This window comes from Diceros bicornis, chromosome 3, assembly GCF_020826845.1.
Source record: "Diceros bicornis minor isolate mBicDic1 chromosome 3, mDicBic1.mat.cur, whole genome shotgun sequence".
NCBI lineage: Eukaryota > Metazoa > Chordata > Mammalia > Perissodactyla > Rhinocerotidae > Diceros > Diceros bicornis.
This window is the reverse complement of record NC_080742.1, coordinates 73,877,956-73,903,645: the sequence shown is the minus strand read 5'-3', so window position 1 is coordinate 73,903,645 and position 25,690 is coordinate 73,877,956. Positions and strand designations below refer to the sequence as shown.

Here is a 25,690-nt window from a genome sequence, read left to right as displayed (position 1 = left end):
GTAAGCAAAGCTCTAAGCAGGGTATTATTTTATTTCCTCCAAGATGCTACTGAGGTTGCCATTTAGAATGGTACACAGTCTGTCCTACAGGAAGAAATTTATCTCTGTTCTTAATGCAGTAGTGCTTTTCCTGAATATCTGGCTTATTTATGTCACAGTCATTGTGCGTTATGTAGTTTCTGTGTTTTCCCCCACTTAGTGTGTGCTAGAAAACCAAGAATCAGGTTTTTGCACTACCTCAAGAAAAGTATGGGATATGACACTGGAAATGTGGTACAATAAACGTGCTCCTGGCTTCATTTTAGTTCTCTGACCTTATTTTCCCTTTGTCTCAGACTCCTCTAAATTTTGACCTTATGTTTTCATGGTGTTCTGTATTAGGTCTCTATAAGTTGTGTTACGTGAATTTTGGAACAAAGAAGGGGAGTGAACACATCAGACCAAATACTCCTGATTCTCCCACCAGTCATATGATCAAGGTATGCTCTTGATCCCAAAGTGAACCATATTAGACCAACTAGAAGAATCCGCCCCAAATCAGCACTGGGGAAAGAGAGGGCTGGATTTAAAGAACATGTTTAGTGAATGTAAGTAAAAATTATAATCTTCAAACAAGAAGAGGGATTCCTAAAATTTGCATTCTAAGATTGGAATTGTCAGTGAGTTGGCAAATATTCTTTGTTGGGAAGGTAGGGAGAGCATTAACAGAAGAAGAGTTTGGGGAAAGAACCACCAATAGTCATTATGAAAAAACTGCATAACTTTCTTCCACAGTGAAAAAAAATGAATGGACCTTAACTTGATGTCTGAAGTTGCTTTTTCATAAACAATTTAGTTACACTGTTTTAATAAATAATGCCAATAAAATGTGATGCAGCTTTTTTTTGGGTCAAAGTTGGTTGTCTTCACAAAAGCAATGATGATAGTTTTATAGGTGTCACACAATAGCATTAATGATAAAACCAAATATCAAAGAGAACAAAACCACTCAGAAAGCATATTGCACATTCTGGAGAGCTCTGCTCTGGTAGCTTTATGCCCCATGGATAATAAATACAGTAGAGAAGATATATGTATGTTTGCTTCTTTATTTTTTAAATGACTGCAGTTTATCTAGTGCTGCTGGCTTGTAAGTGTTACGTTACTACATTGAATAATTAAATTCGTAATGTTTTAAAAGCATACAAAGTTTTGAATTCCAGGCCATCCTCTATCTTTCTGTGCATCAATGGTAGAGCAAATGAACAGTGTTTTAGTCCAGTTTCTTAAATCATTCCATTTTGAGCTATCCTAATAAAACCAATAATTAGAAGGCTGCTAAATGAAGTCAGCCATATTCCACCATATTCCAAATGAAAAAAGATGCTAACATGTAAAATGTAACACTCTGTATGTGTTGTCAAGCTGAATTCATTTACCATTTTTGGTCTTTAATCATGTTTTCAGTATTTAAGTGGTGAAATGAACAATACTCATTGATGGATGACTAGGGCTTAGTGGTGACCATTTAACTTGAACTGCATGTCATTTTTAGCTATTTTTCATTTGGGAAGACAGCAGAGCTAAAAGGAAGGGGCACGAGAAAATTCGGGAGATTTTGATGCCTAAAAGTAGTTCCTAGGCTATTAGCCTTGTGAGGACTTTATTTTAATTAATAATGTAACATTAGTTTACCAACTGTTTATAAGTGATTATATCAAAAGTAGTTGAAAATTATCTGGATTCTTAAGATTAAAGATCCTGTGGTCTTACTTCTGTCATTCATTTGCCACACATAAATTCTGTAGAAAAATGAAACCAATTTAGTCAGATTTTTTCTACCACTAAGAGATTAAACCACAGAACCTCTCTTTATAGAATTTTAATTCCAAAGAAAAACTTAATATCTTAATGGACTTTCCTTAATCACATGAGGAATGGTATATTTTTAGCTTCTGAAGGCACAGTGAGAAATGTCCCTCTGCCAGATTTCATCATCTGGAAATGTATGTTTAGCATATCTCATACACAAGGGCCTGTGTCACAGAAAGTTTCATAATATAAAATACAAAATAAATATCAATAACTTTCCACTTGTTGTATCTTGCTTTGGTCCTGATTTAAGATCAGGGATCGTGTATTGAGAGTTTGCTGATTTTTAATTCAGGAGAGAATCCAACATAACGTTGCAGAAGACAGCTGAGCAGAGCTGAAAAAAGTATTATTTTTATTTACTAACTGAACAATCTTTGTCTCATTTCTAGAAGCTAAGTACTAGTTACCTTACAGGAATAAGACAATTTAAAAGGAAGAAATTTAAAGAGAGCTTCATTGCTACCTGGGAGAAATACGATTCTCTTGGCTCCCCGAAGAAGAAAACGTCCTACAGAGAAAATGACATTTCAGGATAAAAGCTTGACATTTCCAAGGTCTTGTCCTATGCTTGTTTATAATCCTCTCAGGATTCTCAGTACACAAGCTGGCTTAACTACGAGAAAGGAACACCACTGACACCCTCTTCTTCACTTAGTGCCAGACGTGCTAAGGAAAGGAGCAGAGGTGATTTAATTATTCTTCCTCTGTTGCACAGTTGCCTTCTCATTCTTTCTCTAACCTAAGGGCCTAGGAGAAATGAAGAATCCCAATATATTGTTCCTTTCTTGGTGATTATTTTTCTTCCTTAGAGGTTTTTTCATTCCAGACTATCAAATTCCTACTTAAATTAATCTGATGACTAGAATATCCTGCACAATTTGGTGAACGGAAGTGAATTATATGAAGCAGTAAAGTTGAGCATGTGGTTGTCCATTTCCTGACAATTCTGACCACACCAACATTCAACTGGTCTCTCAGGTGAAATAATTTTCATTTTTATCACTAATAAAAATCAGTATGAGAGATTTGGAGACACTATTTGAGTTGGAAAAAAGTCTAAAACTTAAAAAATTAAAATTTAATTCCCTTAATTGAAAATGGGATTGTTTTGTGAAAAGGTTAATCCTCTATTTTGCTTACAAATTGATTATTTTTGGATGGTTTATGAATTGCTCAAGGTCAAAAATTATCAAGGCATGCAACAAATGAATTTTGTTGGTTAAATAGAAGAGACAATAAAAGACAACACAAATTTCCCCCTGGAAAAGCAATGGAATACTAATTTTACTTATAGCAATTAAATACCTCCCACAAGACTGTATTCAGCAAAAATGAATGAATCGATGAGAATGAATGAATGAAATTCCACATACTGACTCAAATGTACTCATAGATTTAAATACTTCTTGATGACTACAACTCAAAAAGACAAAAATTACAGTTAGCTCCAGAGCTTTTTACCCAGAGTTTTGAATTTCATCCATACTTGTCTTTGACTTTGGGGCTGTTATGGTCTGTAACCACAGTGGTCTCCAAGAGTGTAAAAACTAGTTTATGATCATGCCAATATTTGTCCATTCATACACTTAACAGTGGAAATTCAGATATTGCAGGCCATATCCTTAGTACGTCCTCAGGGGAAATTTACATTAAATAGGTTGGACAGAAGTCAAAAGCTTAAGACTAATTACTATAAGGACAACACTCGTTGTTGTTGCTCCTTCTCCTCTTTGACAAAGATAAAAGTAACAAGTACTGAAGACCCCCAAATACTTCAACACAAATGGCCAACTGACTGCCACAGAAATGAATTGCTAAGTAGTGAATGGTATGGTGCATTTGAAGTTTCTTTGATATCTAGGATCCAAAATCCTAGAAGAGGCCCTAAAACAGCCCATTGAAAGAAGGTTCAAGTGATCAAATAGATGGTTATAAGCTATAAATAAATTTCAGTTTTAGAACAACTGAAAGTATGAAGTTAAGGGTATTTGAGATTTTAAAAGAAAACATAGGCATCTTTGACATTGGGCTTAGCAGTATTTTTTTGGATTAGTTGTCTCAGGCAAGGACAACAAAAGCAAAAATAAACAAATGAGATTACATCAAACTAAATGTGCTAAAAGCTTTTGCACAGCAGAGGAAACCATCAACAAAACGAATAGGCAACCTACTGAATGGGAGAAGATATTTGCAAATCATACATCTGATACGGGGTTAATATTCAAAATATATGAAGAAGTTACACAACTTGGTATCACAAAAACAAACAATTGATTAAAAAATGGGCAGAGGACTTGAATAGACATTTTTCCAAGGAAGACATACAGATGGCCAACAGGCACATGAAAAGATGCTCGGCATCACTAAACATCAGGGAAACGCAAATCAAAACCACAATGAGATACCACCTCACACTTGTCAGAATGGCAATTATGAAAAAGACAAAAAATAGCAAGTGTTGGCAAGGATATGGAGAAAAGAGAACCCCTGTACACTCTTGGTGGGAATGTAAATTGGTGCAGCCACTATGGAAAACAGCATGGAGATTCCTCAATAAATTAAAAATAGAACTACCATACGATCCTGCAATTCCACTTCTGTATATTTATCTGAAGAAAAGGAAAACACTAATTCAAAGAGATATATGCAGCCATATATTCACTGTAGCATTATTTACAATAGCCAAGATGTGGAAGCAACCTGTTTATTGATAGATGAATGGATAAAGAAGATGTGGTATATGTATACAATAGAATGTTAGCCATAAAAAAGAATGAAATCTTGCCATTTGTGACAATATGAAGGGACCTAGAGGGTATTATATAAGTGATATAAGTCACACCTAAAAAGACAAATACCACACAATTTCATTTATATGTGAAATCTAAAAAGCAAAACAAACAAACAAAACAAACAGAAACAGACTCATATAAGAAACAAATCAGTGGTTAGCAAAGGGGGAAAGGGTTGGGGGACAAAATAGGTGAAGAGGATTAAGAAGTACAAACTTCCAGCTATAAAATAAATACCATGGGGATGTAATGTACAGTATAGGGAATATAGTCAATAATATTGTAATGATTTTGTATGGTGACAGATTGTAACTAGACTTATAGTGATCATTTCATAATATATATAAATATTGAATTACTGTGATATACACCTGAAACTAATAGGATATTGTATATCAATTATACTTCAAGAAAGAAAAAGAAGTCATAGTTATATAATAAAAATATTGATTTAAAAGTGGGAAAAATGAGAACATTTTCCCCACAAATTAACAGTAAATGAAGATACAAATATTTCTTTATTTAACTTTTTGGTTTATTTTTCATAATTTACATAATGAACCCAAATCCAGCAACTTGCATTATGGCAACAGAGTAAATTCTATCTCATATTCACTAGTATAACAACATGTTCTCAGTATTCTCAGACACTTTTATGGTGTGCTTGTTACTCACTGAAATCAATGATATTCTGTGGTTCAGAACCTGAATAAGACTTCTGTTCAGTACAACTCCCAATACTTGGGGTTCAGGAAGATGGAATTACTACTATTGCCACTTGAATTTCATTCTGAGGCTTAAAAGAAAATCCTCTCCATAAAACACCCCCCAAAATAATCAAGTGCAAATTCTAGTTTTATTTGTGGTTGGAGTTTTCATTTTTAATCTACCTTTATGCATAAGAAGTAGAATAAAAAGCTTATTGCCTAAAGACACTTATTTGTGGTAAAAAGGTCTGTGATCAGCAGGTCAGCATATGTGAGTAGACCTCAAAACCGTGCCTGATACATATCCATAATGTCCATGAGACAGACAGTCAGAGAGGAAGAACCATATTTCTAAGAAAGCAACATGTCATTGGAGGGATGTGACAAGTCCAAAGCATGACATGCAGTAAGGTCAAAGGAGATGGTACAATGTGGATGACACCATTAAAGGGTAGCCTTCTGTGGAGTAACAAACTAGGTGACTCTCAAAATTTTTTAGAGAACAGACCAAGTCAAAAGATTTTAATAGAAGTTACTGAAGACTCATTTTTGGACCCATTTGAATGTTTGGGATGGACACAAGCACAAATTGAAATTCCTGTTTGGATTATGTTCTTCAAATGAGACATCTTTCCAAGAATATGTAACATGATCCGTAGATCTATAGACATTTTATAGTGACAATTATCAAATCTATACTTCCAAACTTGATATCTTTTCTAAGCTCCAGACCATAGATCCAGCCACCTATGAAGATCCTTCCTCCGTTATCTCAGAACCCAACATGTCCAAACCCGAACTTATTAAATCCCCCTAAAACCTCTTCCTCTTCCTCCATTTCTTTTTCTTCTTCCTTTTCTGCGTCCCAAGGCCAGTGAATTACACTACGAGCCACTCATTTTCCTAAGGAAAATACTGAGTTCTTCTTTGAATTGTCCCCACCCTCTTGCTTTTAATGTCTAGTCTCTCAAGAGTGGGTTCCATCTGCTAAATAATTTTCAAATCTATCCACTTCTTTTCATTTTCAGTGTCTCCAAGCCAGTTCAAGATGGGATCATCTTTCATATATATTTCTGTAATTATCTCCCTATATCTTTCAAACTTGCCCCAGTGCAACATATTCTCCAAACTGTAGTCAAATTGATTTTTGTAGGATGGAAACCAGGACATATCACACCTCTGCTTGAAATCCTTTAATGGTGTCTCATGGACCTTAGGATAAATTCCAAATTCCTAGGGTGGTTTGCAAGGCCCTATATGACCTGGATTTTTCCTGATCTTCCAGTTCATCTCTAGCACCTGTTTCATCTATTCTAGATCCAGTCATGTTGAAGAATTTACAGTAAGTTTGCTCTTGCTCCAGGCCTTTGCATACGAAATCTCTTCCTATCATTCTTCTTTTTCTAAAAGATATTGTTATTCTTGCTTCAAACCCCATTTTATTATTAGTCATAATAAAAGTAATAATGATGGTTATCATTTGTTAAGCGCTTCTGTGTGCTTAGCACTACATCAATTTTTTTGTTTGCACAGCAGGTCCATGAAAGAGTATATTAGTTCACAATTTAAAGATGAGGAAACAGGCCAAATAACATAAAGTAAGTCATTTATTACAAATCCCTTGCCTCTTAGCTATCATCTTTCTGGCCCACCAGGACTTGGATTGGTTCTCTACTCTTGTGCTCCGTGTGACCTCTGTGTACCCCAGTTGTGACATTTCTCAAGCTACAGTTTCCTCTTTTCTATTTGCTGTTTGTTCTCTGTTTCCCATGCTAGAATTTCCTTACACTCAAGAAGCAAATCTTATTCCATATCGTACTCCCTACCACCAGCACCTATCACAATGGCTGACACAGAAGGCATTCAGAAAATACATATTTATTGAATTGATAAAATAATAAATGTCCTTTTGTCTGAAGTTTGCTCAGATGCTCAGAAGGAAGAAATTATTGGATATTGTTTATTAACCTTCACCTGTCTCCTGTACCTCAAGATCTCAAAGCTTTGTAGATTAATAAAAGATTCTCTTCACAAAACTGTTGGGAATGCCCTGCTCTTTACTTCACTCTTTAATTCAAAAAGATTAAAAATTGAATTTGATCCAAAAAGATTCCAAGTTCACAAAAGGAGAAACACAGAAACCAAAGCTGCTATTCTGAAATTTGCTTAAATCACAAAATAGCCAAATTCTACGTAAGCTATGCTGGTAAAGCAAAAGCTCCTTGTTTTCTTTTTCTGTGTCACTAGAGACTCTTTCATTATTTAGTGAAAAAGATCCTCTCACTGACTTGAACCAAGTAGCTTGCACTCATTGAGCAAAACCAAAAAAGGTGGGAGTGATATTTCAGCCATAATTTCAACATATATTATAGTAAAAAGAGACCTGCACATTCTGATCATGTAACAGAAGACCAGAGATCCGTTCAGAGAATTGCAAGCTCTTCACTGTTTAATTATGGGAACACAAGCCATTTCACCTCTTGGCACTTTTTTAAAATATAGAATGTGATACATTATCCATATTTGCCTCTGATGGTGTTAAGATTATAAATAAAATAATAAATTGGGAGTGCTTTTTAAATTGTATAACAATGATAAGGAGTTGTACATTTTATTTCAGTGTTGATACTTTTATTCAAGTTTGATTAGTTTATTTAGGTAGAATTGTAAAGAATGTGCCACATTTCATATTATCGAGAGTCTATTAATTATTTACTGCCTATTTTTTCTTTGTGCCCAAAGCTGTAGGCAAAGGATGTCATTGATTTGCTTTTAAAATAGAGTAAAAATTTTAAGAGTGATTCAAACAAATTTAAATGTAAATATCCACAAAATAAATCCTTTAAACTAAGGTGAATTTTACATTCAGTACATGAACTTTTCTGAAATATCTCTTCTTTGTTGTTGTTATTATTAAAATAAAATAAAATAAAATAAAAAGAATAATTTCCATCTTCCCAAAATGCAGATATTGCTTAGGTTAATTTTTATATTGCTTAAGTATGATTTTCAAAATAGTAAGTCATGACTCTCATACAAATATAAAATGAGTATGTGTCAAAGATTTTTTTTAATTCATTAATTAGTGAGGAAATCAGTAAGATCTTAGAACCAGTTTAAAGAGAATTTAAAGAACAGACATATATGTATAAAGGCAATTTAAAATGCTGAAATTCATTTGCTATTATGTGCAAAACAGTTTAATATCCCATAGGGCACTAAAGTATAAAATTTGGAGTCATCTTTTCTACAGAATATAAATCACACTGGACAAGAATAATTTGCATTACTCTCAGTTTCCTACAACTTAATATTTTACCCCTACAGACTTGTAAATCACTCTTGAATAGAAAGACTATCAGAGATACACATCCCTACAGAATCAGATAATTCCCCAGAGATCCACCAGGTAATACCCAGCAGTCCACTGAAAGGGTACCTAGGAATCTCTTGCCCATTTCCAAGTCTGATAAATTTTCCTGACAATATCTATGGAAATAAAATATAGGAAGATGTGTCTGGTTGGGGCCTTTCCTTGCTTAACAGATTTTTGTTCTTACATGCTCACAAGCTTAAATCTAAATGATCACTAAGTTAGAATCTTTAGTTGTTTCAAGACAGACCCCCAAATCCCTAGGACTAGAAAATGGTTCAGGAACTAATTACTGTATAAGTCCCTATAATGACACCATCTTTAAGGTAACTGTAACTGGACCTTTCAAAGAAATAGCTCATAAAATAAAGTATTTTAACACAAGACATTATCTGAAATAAAGGTTTTGCTGTTGTTGTTTGTTTTACTTTCTATTCTCTATATGTCCTATTTTGTAACGTAATTTGGGTTTGGTTTTACATCTGCTTTTCCTTAGATCTCCCCTGCCATGTAATCTTTGAATAAATTTAAACAACATCAATAATTTCAACTCCATTTAAGTTTCCAGTAACTCCAAACAGCACAATTAATTGGCTTGGCTTCTCTCCTGCTGCAAAATAAGCTCCATGCAGCAGGGGCATTCTCTTATTCATCAATGCTATACCCCCAGCGTACCTGCTGAGGAGAAAGGGCTCAATAAACATCTGTTAAGTAAATGAAGATGTTGGCTGACTGCAATCTGAATCATCCCTTACAAAAAACAGGAATACAGAATTGACTTTACTTATTCAACTTTCATATATATATATATATATATATAAAGAGATAGCAGTAACTCTTTGTTTTTTGTTACAGCTAAAGAATGCCCTGAAATCAGGGCAAAGCTAGACCAATACTTGCTAATTTCACATCAAGCATATTATAGTTGAGAATTTGAACTCACAATGACAAGACTTGATTAGGTAACCTGGAAAAGTAGATAAATTTCTAGAAACAAATAACCTACCAAGACTGAATCATGAAGAAACACAAAATCTGAACAGACCAATAACAGGAAAGGAAATTGAATCTATAATCAAAAACCTCCCAACAAAGAAAAGTCCAGGACCAGATGGCTTCCCTGGTGAATCCTACCAAACATTTAAAGAAGAATTAACGCCAGTCCTCCTCAAACTCTTCAAAAAACTTGAAGAGGAAGGAACATTCCAAACTCATTTTATGAGGCCAGGATCACCCTGATACCAAAGGCATGTAAGGATGGTGCAAGAAAAGACTACCATAGGCCAGTAGCCCTGATGAATACAGATGCAAAAATCCTCAACAGAATACTAGCAAATGAATTCAACAACAGATTAAAAGGATCATACACCATGATCAAGTAGGATTTATCTCTAGGATGCAAGGATAGTTCAACATAGGCAGATCAATAAAAATTATATAACACATTAACAGAGTGAAAGATAAGAATCATATGATCATCTCAATAGACGCAGAAAAAGCATTTCACAAAATACATCATTTCATGATAAAAACTTTGAACAAATTGAGTATAGAAGGAATGTACCTCAACAAAATAAAAGCCATATATGAAAAACCCACAGCCAACAACCTACTCAATGGTGAAAGGTTGAAAGCTTTTCCTCTAAGATGAGGAACAAGACAAGGGTGCCCACTCTCACCACTCCTATTCAACATAGTACTGGAAGTCCTTGCCAGAGCAATTAGACAAGAAAAACAAATGAAGGGCATCCAAATCAGAAAGGAAGAAGTAAAATGTTTTCTGTTTGCAAATGATATGATCTTATATATAGAAAATCATAAAGACTCCACCAAAAAACTAGTAAAACTAACCAACAAATTCAGTAAATTTGCAGAATGAAAACTTGAAATACATAAATCAATTGCTTTTCTATACACTAACAATGAAATGCCTGAAAAAGAAATAAAGAAAACGATCTCATTTACAATAGCATCAAAAAAAATAAAACACTTAGGAATAAATTTAATCAAGGAGGTGAAAGATTTATACACTGGCAACTATAAAACTTTGATGAAAGAAACTGAAGAAGAAATAAATGGAATATATCCCATGTTCATGGATCAGAAAAATTAATATTGTTAAAATGTCCATACTTTCCAAAGCCGTCTATAGATTCAAGGAAATCCCTATCAAAATTCCGATGATATTTTTCACAGAAATAGAAGAAATAATCCTGAAATTCATATGGAACCAGAAAAGATCTCGAATAACCAAAGCAACAAGAACAAAGCTAGAGGCATCACACATCCTGAATTCAAAGTGTATTGTGAAGCTATAGTAACCAAAGCAGTATTATACTGGCATAAAAATAGACACACAGACCAATGGAACAGAATTGAGAGCCAGGAAATAAACCCTTGCATATACGGTCAACTAATATCTGACAAGGGAGCCAAGAATATTTAATGGATAAAAGATATTCTCTTCAATAAATAGTGCTGGAAAAACTGGAATATCACATGCAAAAGAATGATATTGGTCTCCTATCTTACACGACTCACAAAAAATTAATTCAAGATGGATTAAAGACTTAAACATAAGACCTGAAACTCTCAAACTCCTAGAAGAAAACATAGGGAAAAAGCTCTCTGACATTAATCTTGGCAAAGATTTATTTGGATCTAACACCAAAAGCATAAACAACAAAAGCAAAAATAAACAAGTGGGACTACATCAAACCAAAAAGCTTCTGTACAGCAAAAAAAAAAAAAAAAAAAAAACAGCAAAATGAAAGGGCAACCTATGGAATGAGAGAAAATATTTGCAAATCATATATCTGATAAGGGGTTGATATCCAAAATATATAAGGAACTCATACGACTCAATAGCAAAAAAAAAAAAGTCTAATTAATAAATGGGCAGAGGAACTGAATGACATTTTTCCAAAGAAAACACACTAATGGCCAAGAGGTACATGAAAAGATGCTCAATATCACTAATAATCAGAGAAATGCAAATAAAAAACACAATGAAATATCACCTCACTTCTGTTAGAATGGCTATCACCTAAAAGACAAGAGATAGCAAGTGTTGAGGATCTGGAGAAAAGGGAACCCTTGTGCACTGTTGGTGGGAATGTGAATTGGTGCAGCCACTATGGAAAACAGTATGGAGGTTCCTCAAAAGATTAAAACTAGAACTACCTTATGATCCAGCAATCTCAATTCTGGGTATATATCCAAAGGACACAAAATCATTATCTCAAAGAGACCTCTGCAACCCCATGTTTATTGAAGCATTTTTCACAAGCCAAGGTATGGAATCAACCTAAGTTTTCATCTACAGATGAATGGATAAAGAAAATGTGGCGTATATATACAATGGAATATTATTCAACCATGATAAATAAAGAAATCCTGCCATTTACAACAAGATGGATGGACCTCAAAGGCATTATGCTAAGTAAAATATCAAATAAGTCAGACAGAGAAAGACAAATACTGTATGATCTCACTTATATGTGGAATCTGGAAAAAAAAAAAACTCATAAAAAGAAAGAGTAGAATGGTGATTGCCAGGAGTTGGGGGCTGGGGGAAATGGGGAGATGTTGGTCAAATGGTTAAACTTCCAGTTATAAGATAAATAAGTTCTAGGGATCTAATGTAAAGCATGGTGACTACAGTTAACAGTACTGTATTATATACTTAAAAGTTGCCAAGAGAGTAGATCTTCAACATTCTTACCACACACACAAAAAAAGGTAATTATGTGAGAGGATGGAGGTTGCTAAGTAACCTTGTTGTGGGAATCATTTAAAAATATATACCTGCATCAGATCATCATGTTGTACAGCTTATACCTACTCAATGGTATGTGTCAACTATATCTTAACAAAGCTGGAAAAAACAAAATTAAATAAAAATATGTTCCTTAGGTTGCCTTTCATTCAGAAAGTTCTACATCCTTCTTTTGTGTATGGATTTTGCTTGTTATCATACATTTTCCACACTTACTCATACCATTTCTACTATCTTGGCCATGCTTAATTGTGGGATTGTTTGTTAAAATTCCTGTTGGTTCTGATATAATATAGGTAAATTATCTCTCATAGCCCCCTGGGCTATAATACTCTTGGTGTATTGTATTCTATAGTTCTAGGAAGTGAGAGTGGGGAATGGGGAAGAAGAAAAGGCTCTTCTGGAGCGATGCAGAACTTTTGTTGGTGGAACTTGGCTCCCTCCTCTCTGGGATGGGTGAAATGTCCAGGGTACTCCTGGAGTTCAACTCTTTCCCCCAAATAACTTTAGAGTCTTTTGTGAGAGGTCTTTATCTGCATCTCCTCACTAGCTATTTCTTCTTTCCCTCGACTGAAATGGGGAAACAATAAGAAAATCACCACAGTCGCTTTTCTGCAAATATCAGGCTATTCATGAGAATTTTCAGGATGCCATCAACTCACCCAGCAGGTGCTTCCAGCAGGTGGTGGTGAAAGTGGGGCTTGGAATCTCTTCTGAATCCTTGGACTCTGTCCTCATTACTACCCCTTGAGGTTTAAGGCATGTGGATAAGACCTTTCGCCTGTTTTGTTATTGCTGGTCAATTTTCTATTCATTTTCAACAATTTTCAGGTGTTTTTCATTTCATTAGATACTAGCAATGTATATATATATATACATATGTGTGTGTATATGTGTATGTATATATATTTTTTTTTTTTGAGGAAAGGAGATTAAATGCTAAGATCTCCATAAGGGTTAATAAAAATCCATTGTCTATTTCCAATCTCACTTAAAGGAACTGTCAGAATGTTTATATATATATATTTAATCCTCTTTTCTTCAAATAACTATACATTTTGAGAATTATTTGGAGAAAATAGAAGGAAAAATAGATATATCAATATAATTAGCATTTTTGTACATCTAGCAATGCTAGGGTTTTTTTGTTTTGTTTTTATCAAATAGAAAGATGAAATGATTATCATAGCTACAGTATAGGAGAGTTCATAGAAGAGAGGAGAACATTCCTTGACATGAGCTTAGTTTCAGGCATAGAGAGGGAGAGAAGGCACTCTTTTGAATGTGTTGCTTGAAGCACTTCAGAATTAGAAAGAACTCAATATATATTTGCTGATTGATTAAAGCTCAAAATTTACATTTCTGCCACTTCATAGAGCCTCAAAATATCCTAACTATATTTTCAAGTCACTGAAAAATATTTAAGGTGCAAATAGCCTTGTTTTCATGTGGCACAGAAGCTATTCTACCTGATTACTATTGTTGGAATTATTCTGTGGCCCTGGGCATGCTTGCCACTTCTATTCATCACAGCAACCAAATAATAAACACGTTCCCTACGGTTTATCAGAGAAGTGCTGGGTATGTTCCGGGGTGGGAGACAAAGAGAAGACAGTGATGGTGGTTATTAATAATAATTAATTATTTACACAGGGCTGACAGAGGACTCACTGATGGAGATGGCACAGAATCAGAGACAGACTCTTCTCTGCCTTGAGGACTAAATTGTAAGAGAGATAAGCACTTCAGACTTGAAATAAGCCTTGTCAAGCTGAGGTTGCAGCTTACCATTTCAGAACTTCTTTGGCATAAGTTTCATTCTAAATAGTTGTTGAGAGTATATTCTATACTAGTGACAAATGGGCTTCCAATATTATACAAATTTATGTACACTACGGTATGTCCTCTTGTTTGTCTTACCCTCAATTTTGTCAAAGCAACAACTTAAAATGTGAATAACTTTACTAAATCATACAATTTTGACTAGAACGTTGAAGATAGTTTGATTACAATTTTTCTTTCTTACCTCTTCATTTTTATCTGAAATAAGGGTAGGTTTCATTAAACACAGTTTATAATACCAAGCTAAACGCTAGATCTAAATAGGCTGGAAAATTATTCCAGCATGTTTTCATTAGGAATATCTGCCCCAACAATGTGTGACAGGAAATTTAGAGGCCATGGCCTCCCCAGAGCCTTTGGAGACAACAGGATTCTCCAGAGAAAGCTCAAGGATCAGGGTATTTAGATTTCCTAGGAAATCCTCTTTTTGGGTCTAAACTATTGCCCAGTTCCGTTACTCCTGAATAAATGCAAAATTCTCATGGACATTTTAGGATTTGCGTGGAGTAGAGGCAATAGAAAGCAGGCAGCCATCAGTCACAATCCTGGTTCATTCCCTTAGAGTAGGTTGGAAATATGCAGAGAGGCCCTTCAATACTCCCATCCAGTTAGAGAGGCTCTAGTCTCCCAAACTGAAACCAAGACCCTACTCTATGATTGGTCTTTTCCGTCTTCTTGGTCCAGATACACTCTTTTATTTTTTCCTAATTTTTATTATTGTGGGTAACTACACATATTGCTGTGATGATGAAAGCTATGCCACTGATATTTCAAACACCAGCCGAGTCACCCATGATGGACAGGTTTCAGTGGAGCTTTCAGACTAAGACAGGCTCTAAAGAAGGACCTGGCCACCCACTTACAAAAAAAGTGGCCAAGAAAATCCTGTGACTAGCCACAGAACATTGTCTGATACAGAGCCAGAAGGTGAGAGGATGGCACAACAAGACCAGGCAGGGTTCCGCTCTGTTATACACAGGGTTGCTAGGAGTTGGAATTGACTCAACAGCACTAGGGCCAACAACAAAAAATAGAACATAAAATTTACCATCTTAATTCTTTTTAAGTATACAGTTCAGTGGTATCAAATACACTCATAATGCTATGCAAACATCATCACCATCCATCTCCAGAATTCTTTTCACCTTGTAAAACTGAAACTCTATATCAATTAAACAATAGCTCCTCATTTCTCTCTCCTCCCAGCCGCTAGAACCACCATTCTACTTTCTATCCCTATGATTTTGACTATTCCAAGCACCTCATACAAGTGGATCACATAATATTTGTCTTTTTGTGACTGGTTTATTTCACTTAGCATAATTTCCTCAAGGTTCATCCATGTTGTAGCAAATGTCAGAATTTCCTTCCTTTTTTAGGTTGAATAATATTCCATTGTATGTATACACTACATTTTGCTTACCCATTCATCCATCGATGAACGCTTGGGTTGTTTCCAGGTTTTAGCTATTGTGAATAATGTTGCTGTGTACACATGTGTACAAATATCTCTTAAACTATGCTTTCAGTTCTTTTGAGTATATACTCAGAAGTGAAATTGCTGATAATATGGTAATTCTATTTTTAATTTTTTGAGGAACTGCCATACAGTTTTCCACAGCAGCTGTACCATTTTACATTCCCACCAACAGTGCACAAAGGATCCTTTTCTCCACATCCTCCCCCACACTTATTTCTTGTCTTTTTTTCTTTTATGGATAGAGGTTTTATGTCTTATTTAAGAAAGTATTCCCCCATACCTAGGTTATAAAGATAGCCAACATTTTTTCAAAAAACTTTCAAGTCTAGCTTTTGGTACTTATGTTTTTAATATATCTTGTGTTTAGATTTTGAATGATCTGAAACAAGGATTCAAATTTATTTTTTCCACATGGATAACTAAATTTTCCAGCTTCATTTATTGAACAGTCCTTCCTTTCCCCAGTGATTTGCTATGCTACTTCTGTTGTATATCAAAGTGTCATATAAGTACGTGGTTCTTTTTCTTAAAAACTGGGCAGTTTCTTGACCCGTTCATTAGTTTCATACTATCTTAATTACTATAGTGTTATAATAAATCTTTATATCCATTAAAAGAAGTCCTCTCTCTTTCTTCTCTTCCTCCTTCTCCTCCTCCTCCTTCTTCGTCTTGAAGTTAGACATTGAAATCATGATTTGTCAAATGATCATTTCCCTGAGGGATAAACACAGTGCTAATGAAGCCAAGGTTGTGCTATCAGAATTGTAAGAAGACAAACTCTTCTACGATCACAATCTCGACATCCAGACACTTGTATTTCTAATGGCTGTCAGCTGTCATATGAGGTAGAAGAGAAGGGTGACTTAACCAAAGCCTATTTTCATTATTAAAAATATTGTATGACACCGTCAGCAGCAATGTCTGTATGCTAGACATCAACACATTGTCACAGAACAACCTGATGTTTTGAGGGGTATCGGTTACCGAGAGTGGTGCAGGGCCTGGCAGAAAATAGTCTCAATGTTCTCCCAGGCACAATTTCTTAGCAGATGCTAAAGTCCTCAAGAAAATTTGATTGGCTGTCAGTAAATGAGGAAATCATTGCAAGGTGAATAGTTTTTAAGAAAGAAAATATAAATTTTTGTCTCTTACAGTTTAGAAATGTGTTTTAGAACCCTAAAAAGAAAAAGAGTGAAAATGTTCATTTTCCCAGAATATGATTTCTTTCAGGCATTGAGCCTATAGACCTGAAACAATTTACAACTGAACTAATGTCTTCAACGTGTGAACTTGAAGCATCTAAAGACATAACACACGCTCCAGATAAACACCCTCAGAGACAAGTATGTCATTTGGAAGACTTTCCCCATGAATAACGTTACTGACATATGCCCTGACAAAGTCTGTCAGATGTTTTCGTTCTCAAGTGGAAGAGAAATCCATCTGGTACCCAGAGCAAATAGTCTCAGATCACTAAAAGAGAAACTCATTATTTTATTCCAATTGAAATTTAGGCAAAGTCAAAGAAAAAAGGTAAGTCTTTGATCACTAGAGTAATTTTCCACCCAAGTTAGACATGATTTTGGTAGAAAGAAATGTTCTCTTAGACATGAAAGACTATTGATCCCAGACTATTGATCTGGGATAATTTAAGGTTGACAACCCTTTCCAGTAGTCTATTGAGTAATTATCACGGAAACCTGCTTCCTTCTGGGGGCAGGTAGTTAAAGTGAGTATGGAGGCTTACGTATTCATTGATTTATTCAAGAACTATGGGCCAGGTATAGGGTTAAGTGTTAAGGACAAAAAGATCATGGTCTTCCCTCAAAGATCAATACTGTGGGGGAAATATACAAAGAGATCATTAAAAGTGATGTTGAAGAGATGGAAAAGGGCTACACAGAGGAGAATAAAGGGAAGGAACACCTCACCTAGCTGGACATCCAAACACGGCCTCTGGAACCAAGAATAAAGATTCACTTCACACAACTACTTATCAATTAGTAAGTTTTTATAATAACAACTCTTAAAAAGTTACAGTGCTTTTCAGATGATTTCCTTGCTTTTCTCATAATGATTTTTTCATCCAAAAACACACTAAATAAATATGCTCTGGGAAGTAATAGTTTAAAATTATAGTTTCAGGCAAAGACACACATGTTTACTCAACATGAAAGTCTGTAGGCAGAGACTATCATATGGAACAAATTTGAATTATGTGCCATATTTAGGTGAAATCAAAACATTTTTGAGGGGTATGTAGTCGAGTGGGATGAAAAGTTTTAATTTTCTCTGACTTTTCATAGAAAATGTGCACATGCACTTTTTCCATGGACTTCAAAGCACTCTTGTGTTTAGCCTATATTTTGCCCTAAAAGAGATTTTTCTGCACTACAACTTTGCTTTTAAGTGCAGTTTGAGTGCAAGATAACCATGAGTCTCATTCAGTTTGAGAGATTGATGAGGAAAACAGTGCAGAAAAAGAATCTACATTCAAAGAATGATGTCTCGCACTCTTCCATCCCCAACACTCACCATCATGTCTTCTCTTCTGCATTTAGTACATAAATCAATTTTCAGTACATTTCATTTCATATACAATCTACATTTCTTTACTTGCAAACTTATGTTTTGCTTACATAAGCTCGCTTTTGTTTAATTGCTAAATGTTTCTATCTGTGAAAATTGCTTGGATATTTTATGTTGAGACAGAATACGTCATGATCTTTCTCATTCAGTTTAAAGGTATGCTTCTTAATTTAACAACTTTTCACTTAGTAACGGGATTTTAAGGCAAAAGTTAAAGTTGTTATATAAAGAATATATGTACAAGTCTGAGTTAGATCTTAGAATATTCTTTGGAGTAAGCAGAAAATAGAGAATTCAGATGTGTATGGAGAAGTAAAGGAGTGGGGAGAAAATTTAAGAAAGTCAAGTCAGCTCAGGTAAATATGTGGAGTAAAGAATGAATGAATGTTTTTATTAAAAAAGAGAAAGGAAGAGCTGATCATGATTCCTGAAGGTATGATTTCGCAGTTTCAAGCACTGAATATCATTGAAAACCAACCTTCTAAAGATCATTTTAAAAAGCAATATGGTAAGTGATTGTATTGTGAAGATTAAAAAATGTACAAATATAGGATGAAGGGCAGAGGGAGAGAGATTGTCCTAATGTCCCAATGTTACATAAACGAGTGTCCATGCTCAGGATAACATTTTCACGAACAGAATCATACACAAATTCTACTTTTAGGCTGATATCACAAACAGCTTAGTTGGAAATGAAGATGATTTGCTCCAGGTAAACGTCAGTTGACTCAAAAAGCAGTTTGACAAATTATGAAGTTACTGATGCTCAACACGCTCAATATGCATATGAATAGTTTGAATAAAATTATTTTAAGAAAATATGAGTATAAACTATTGCTCCAGGGATTTAGCCATATACTGTTGTATACTATTTCTAGTTTATTTTGATTTGATTTGATTTGATTCACTGTTTCATGAGTTTCTCTTTCCGTTCAAGACTATAAGCTTCTCCAGAATAGATATTATACCCTACTATCAGGCCAAACTCTCTTGTGAGCACATTAAAGCAATTATAATTAATAATTGTTGAATTGTTGTAATTAAATTGTAAAGACAATGAACTCAAAGCAGACAGAACAGAGTGGACTTGGTGATCTTTTCGTTATTCATCACGTGTGAAGTCATAACTGACATGCCATCAATAGAGTCTGACTTCCAGTTAGGCTTCTATTTGTAAGACGGTTGGCAGGGCAAAGGGAGCAGAGCTGACTAGCCCATGTTGGACTTCAACCCATGACCTTGGCTTCTTTAACACAATGGCCCAACCAATTGAGCTTGCCCAGCCATATGTCCATCTTCACACTTAGCGGGAGAAACAGCACCAGGAGGTGTTTTTTTGTGCAATCACAATAGCCCATTCCTTCTGACAGTGAAGAATTTTCCTATCTGATTTTTCACACTTCTAGCAAACAATAAAAGCTAATTACTAGTTGCAAATAATAAGGATGACAGCTAATGTCTCAGCACTTAAACTGTGTTTCTATATTTTGGTGAGAATATCCCCACTTTTATGCCCATGTGAACGAATCCTTATCAAAACTCATACCTTGTCATATTTGGAAGAGACTTTCTCCGACTTATGATGTTTCAACTTAAGATTTTTCAATTTTGCAATACTGCAAAAGTGATAATGCATTCAGTAGAAATTTTACTTCAAATTTTGAATTTTGATCTTTTCCAGACCAGTGATATGCGGTGTGATACTCTCTCACAATGCTGGGCAGTGGCAGCGAGCCGCAGCTCCCAGTCAGCCACAGGATCATGAGGGTAAACAACTGATACACTTACAACCATTCTGTACCCATATAACCATTCTATTTTTTACTTTCAGTACAGTATTCAATAAACTACATGAGATATTCAACACTTTATTATAAAATAGGCTTTGTGTTAGATGATTTTGCCCAACTGTAGGCTACTGTAAGTGTTCTGAACATGTTAAAGTTAGGCTAGGCTAAGCTATGATGTTACGTAGGTTAGGTGTATTAAATACATTTGGACTTTATGATATTTTCAACTTACAATGGGTTTATCGGACATAACCTCATGGTAAGTCGAGGAAGAGCCGTACTATGAACGTACTCAAAAGTTAAAAAATTTTTGCCCTTTCTTTTTGGCTTTGCTTCAAAGTGAAGAAGGGGTCCAGAAAGCTATTAATAGCAAAAGAAACTAAGATGCTTATTTAACATACACAGCTACTCAAATTGCTTATCTTTCCTTCTTTTCCATTAAAATAACTTTTCTGGCTATGCTTTCCAAGGCAAAAAGAAGATGGAAATTACATTCGTACTCAGCTCCGTAAACTGGGTTTCTTGGAATCCAATGCTGGAAGAGACCCTAAAGACAATCCAGTCCAGCTCTCTCACTTCATGGTAAGAATACTGAGGGTCAGGGTCACAAAAATCGTAAGTGGTAGAGCTACTCCTAAAAATATCTAGTACTGGTCCTATTGTATATAGACGATGAATTAAATAAATTTAAACACGACTCTATCTTTGAAATTGGGGTAGGTAGTTAAAGACAAGAATTTCCCAACCAGTTCTATTTTTGAACCTCAATTACTTTATTTCACTTGTTCTTTCAGGTTCTAAATATTTACAGATTACTGTGTGCTAGGCTACTGGCTAAACACCTGGATAGTTACAATAAGGAAGATATTTTGGAACAGCTATTTGGGCATCATTTAGGCACATTGAAAGAGCAAACTCAAAATGTGAAAGTATTCTACACATAATAGGAACCCCTAATACCCACTGTTTTGTGCCAGTCCCAGCCTATCGATTGTATCCGCTAGGAATGCCTAGGAGCACTCACCTGCCCCCCTGCCCCAATGAGCTTCCCACAGACATCTCCTCCTTCCAAACCAATGTTACATCTGGACTAGAGTCACCCTTTTGGTTCTTATTATGATTGCAAGACACCCTTCAGCAATAAACATGAGGAAACTCTGAAGAAAAAATGAGTTTATTGCTCACAAGTCCTGGAGTATACAAGGCACACCTGGGCCCACACAGTGAGGTTGTAGGGAGAGAGAGAGAGAAAGCACAGGCCTGGGGTCCTGCTTTTGTTGAGGCAGAGGGTGGGGGTCTAGGGTTTCACTGGCTCACTCTTTTTTTTTTTTTTTTTTTTTTGCTGAGGAAGATTTGCCCTGAGCTAACATCTGTTGCCAATCTTCCTCTTTTTGCTTGAGGAAGATTCACCCTGAGCTAACATTTGTGCCAACCTTCCTCTATTTTGTATGTGGGTCACCACCACAGCATGGCCATCAATGAGTGGTGTAGGTCCGTGCCTGGGAACCAAACGCGGGCCACCAAAGTGAACTGCACCTAACTTAGTCACTAGGCCATGGGGCCGGCCCTGGCTCACTATTTAATGGTGAATTTAATACATAAGAGTGGGAATTTAAAGTGCAGGAAGAGAGAAAAAGAAAGAAAAAAAACAAGCATCCCAAATGACGAGTTATCTAAGTCAACCAGATTTCTAAAACAAAGGAGCCTCATGGTGGGGGGTGGGGGCATGTGTCCTGGTTCTTTATCTAGTCACGTGGCTGGTGATGTATTTATTCGAGATAGCCTTTGTTGAAGCTTAAGTCAGGCACCTGCATTACAAAAAGAAAAGCCAACTGTCAGGGCTCACAATACACCCACCCTCTCCTGGAGCTACACTTCCCCTCTGAGACCCTAGTGGATCAGACTCAAGAGAAAGGTGAGGGATGAATTGATGATCATGGATGCAGTTGGGTGAGGGGGTCTGTTACCAGGGTGCTCACGTTATCTTTGTAATAAAGCAAGAGTCATTTCTAGACATTATAAAATCGGTCATATGTAAAAGTCAGGTATCTGTGTATAAAAATAAATAAAACAAAATTATATCTCTGCCCTAAAACAAGCTTTTACTGTTAATGTTACTGAAATAGCTTCTTAACAGTACCTTTTCCATCAAAAATGATGACGAATTTGAGATTTTTACACTACTTGCAGGTGACAAATTAGCCTGCCATTGTTTCATGGATTATGACAGAAGACATGAGACTACTGGGTCAGAGACAAAGTACCTTATTTCTCACAGCACAGCAAACAACATAAGCAGCACATCTATGTCAGTTCCCTTTACTTCCAAGCACCACAGGGGCACCGAAGATGGACCCAGATGGACTCCTGCATATACAGTGGTTTGCATTACAGGAGAGGAACCCCTGAGCTTAGGGAAACTGAGTGTTTTGTAACAGACAGTAGGCCTGCCTGTTTTTGCTCTGAAGAGAGACACTAGCTCTGTCTTCCAAGGCTACTCACTATAAAAAAAGTCCTTGAAAAGAGTTCAGAACAAAAGCAGTGCCTCTGTTTGCAAGATATGCATAAGTGCCAGAGACACGTGGGAGATTGCTCTGCAATATTCCCTATCTCCAATATTCCCTTGCTCTAATGCATCATGCATGATATCTCTAGATTCATCTTCCTTGAGCACAATTGTGATCTTGCCAGTCTCTTCTTTAATAGCTGTCAAGGTATCCCCATCCCACACGTCATCAAACCAAACATTAAATCTTTAGCCTGATGTTATAGGATCTGCACACTCTTTATTGAGCCTTCCCGTGCAGGCTTACCACTCACTGTTCACCCATAGCTCCAGTGTCATGAGGGAGTTCACCTCCCTCCAAACACAAACAGCCTACCCAGCTCCATGCCTTATTCTGTTCAAGCTCTCTCCTCAGTCTGAAGGCCATTTCAAAACCTCCTCTGTGTCTGCTCCATGTCCTGGGTGTTCTTTATACTCATACCTGCTCTCTGAGGCTCTTCCTAAGGAAGCATTCACTTTTTGTGTTCCCCTGCTGCTATCTGTTTTCATCTTTATTTTAGATCTTACTTCAGTGGGATGCGAATGATTGTTTCTTGTGAATGTGTCATCTCCCTTGCCATATTGCATTACCATCAAGAGGGAGGGACTGTTCTCTCATTTTCTTATCCCTCACAGAACAAAACATAGTGTCTGGCATATATCAAATCCTCTTTCATCCTGTTAATTGGATTGAATTTTAGGCCACTGGTTCCCAAAATCCAGAAAAGACAGATGGCAGAGCAAGTGGCTTGCTCCTTTCTCTGTGTCCTCTGATGGGGAGAAGACTCTCCAGAACCATCTTCCATGCCCCTCACTTGTGCCATTATATTTATTCTTTGCTCTTTACTGCTTTGCCTCTCCTCTCTTCCTTTCCTCTTATCCTTTTCTCCTCCAACCCAGGAAATGTTCATTAGAATTAGTGGCAGAATGATAGCCATTCTATTTTATTTTCTCCTCATTTAAGCCCCCTTCCAGTAACTACATAATTGTCAGCCTAGTTCCTTCACCAATCTTCTGTGCCCAAGAAGTGATTTAGACATGTTTTTATATGCCCATCAGCAAGCAGGGCAGGACAGGAGAGATACTGGTCCTGCCACAGGCCTGTAGTTCTGCTCTCAGGCCTAGGTTCATGGGGCCTGGAGCAGCTCTCAGGCAGCTCCTGGAAGTTCTCGCTTATGTTGCATATGTTCTCAAAGACGGGAGTGACCTTGGACTCTCCACCTGGTCTCCCTTCCAGGTGTCCTCACCACTGCCAGGTTCCAGGTGTCTTCACCTGGGCTCCCCTCTAGTTGTCTCTACAGGGAGCCCTGTAGGGAAGCCCAGCCTTTAGAGGACATGGCCAGTTCTGTCCCCCATAGTCTCTATCTAGTGGGCCTCATCTGACCCTGATGGGAATGTCAGCTCAAGGGCTGTGTACTCACACATTGTTTTATTTCTATTCGGCGTCTTGTTAGGCAAATTTTTATCCGTAATTATTCTTTCTTTTAATCAGTTCTCCTAGTCGAGTCTAATTGCAGGTTCTGTGTGTGAATCCAGAGAGCACTGCCTCCATCCAGTGTTCAACACAGCCACTGACATGCACAGGGTAGAGGAGCTTCTTGGGCAAAGGGCTAGAATAACGTCAGTGAGTGAGGTTCAGAAATATCTTGTGTCAATATGTTGGGGTCAAATCAAAGGAGGAAACCCAGCCACAGCCTTAAGGTTTGGAAAGAAGTTGTGCCAAGCTGGGTCCCCAAAACAACACGTGCTCCCTGGCAAAAGAGGGAAAAAATAATGTATTAGTCATTTTTCCTTGTTTATATTAACATAACATTTGTATTTTCAAATGAGGACGGGAGATAACACAAGAGGGCAAATGAGAAGGAGTCTGTGGTTCAGGCAGGGGAACTAGAAGCCTTTAGCATCTCATTAACCCTGTGAGAGCTTTCCCTGGCGCCTGAAGCAGAAGCCCTGCTAACCCCTCGTGAACCCTGTTCTACTAACTAGAGCCAGGTCAAAGATTGGCAGCTTACTTTTATCCATTCAAGTAACTCAGGAGATCCCCAGAGCAAATTACCCCAGCAGAAACTTAATCAGGTCAGTTTCAAAGACAGCTTAGGGGAGTTGCTGGCACAAAGCTCCTCTCTGGCTTTCCAGGATGATTCAGTGCCTCTGTGAGGATATTTGTGCACCACAATCTCAGGTCCCCGATCTGATCTACACAATGCCCTGATTGTGGCCACTTCTGAGTAGGGAGTGTTACCTGGGGACATGCATCTGGCCCTCTCTGACTCTTAGCCAGGTCATATTAAATCCTTTAAAAAGATGTTTTGGAAGAAGAGACCACAGAGGGACAATATACAAATAACCAAAGTCTTTTTATGCTAACCTACTTCCAGGATAAATTCTAATAAATTGATTCATGTGCCTTCAAGGCCAGGACCTAAAAGAATAGTAACTCATGTGTAAGTTTTCCCAGATTTCAGCTCTCATGAGGTTTAAGGCAAAGATGATTAGAATTGGTATTATTTCAAAAAAAATTTTTTTTCCAGATTGTGCTTTCCTTCTTCTCAAAAACCTAGGTGTATAAATCATCAAGTAAACAGAATGCAGAAAAGAGGGCCCTTAACATCAGAGAACCCGGTTTTTCTCCTGACCTCCCTTGAAGGTGCCTGTAATTAGCGGAATAGGTGTTTGGAAGTTTTTTATTCATTTACCAGTGGAGGAAGTAGAATGTTATTATAGGCAGACTTGAAGCCCTGTAGAGCAAAAAGATGTATGTATAAAGTTACTTCTTATACCTACACCCAAATCTCACAAAATACATAATTACAAATGTCCTTACAACTCAATGCCAAAGAAAAATAAGTATAGGGGAAAATATTCTAAAGAAGGAGGAGAAAAGAGTTTTTGATCCATGCAAAGGCTATTTACTTTCTTCCTTTCACCACTGCATTCCAT

The 25,690-nt window shown here is 36.5% G+C and overlaps 1 long non-coding RNA gene across 2 annotated transcripts in view; it reads left to right on the top strand.

Moving 5' to 3' along the window:
* LOC131396798 (uncharacterized) overlaps positions 1–12,949 on the top strand; it is a 255,572-nt gene extending 242,623 nt beyond the window's left edge. Inside the window, exons 2-3 of one of the 2 annotated variants that reach the window (XR_009216689.1) lie at positions 6,890–6,951; positions 9,582–12,949. This is a non-coding gene — a long non-coding RNA (uncharacterized LOC131396798). Of the gene's footprint in view, positions 1–6,886; positions 6,952–9,581 lie in introns of both variants that reach the window. The other variant, XR_009216687.1, reaches the window with a different exon arrangement.
* Positions 12,950–25,690: the final 12,741 nt, after the last annotated feature.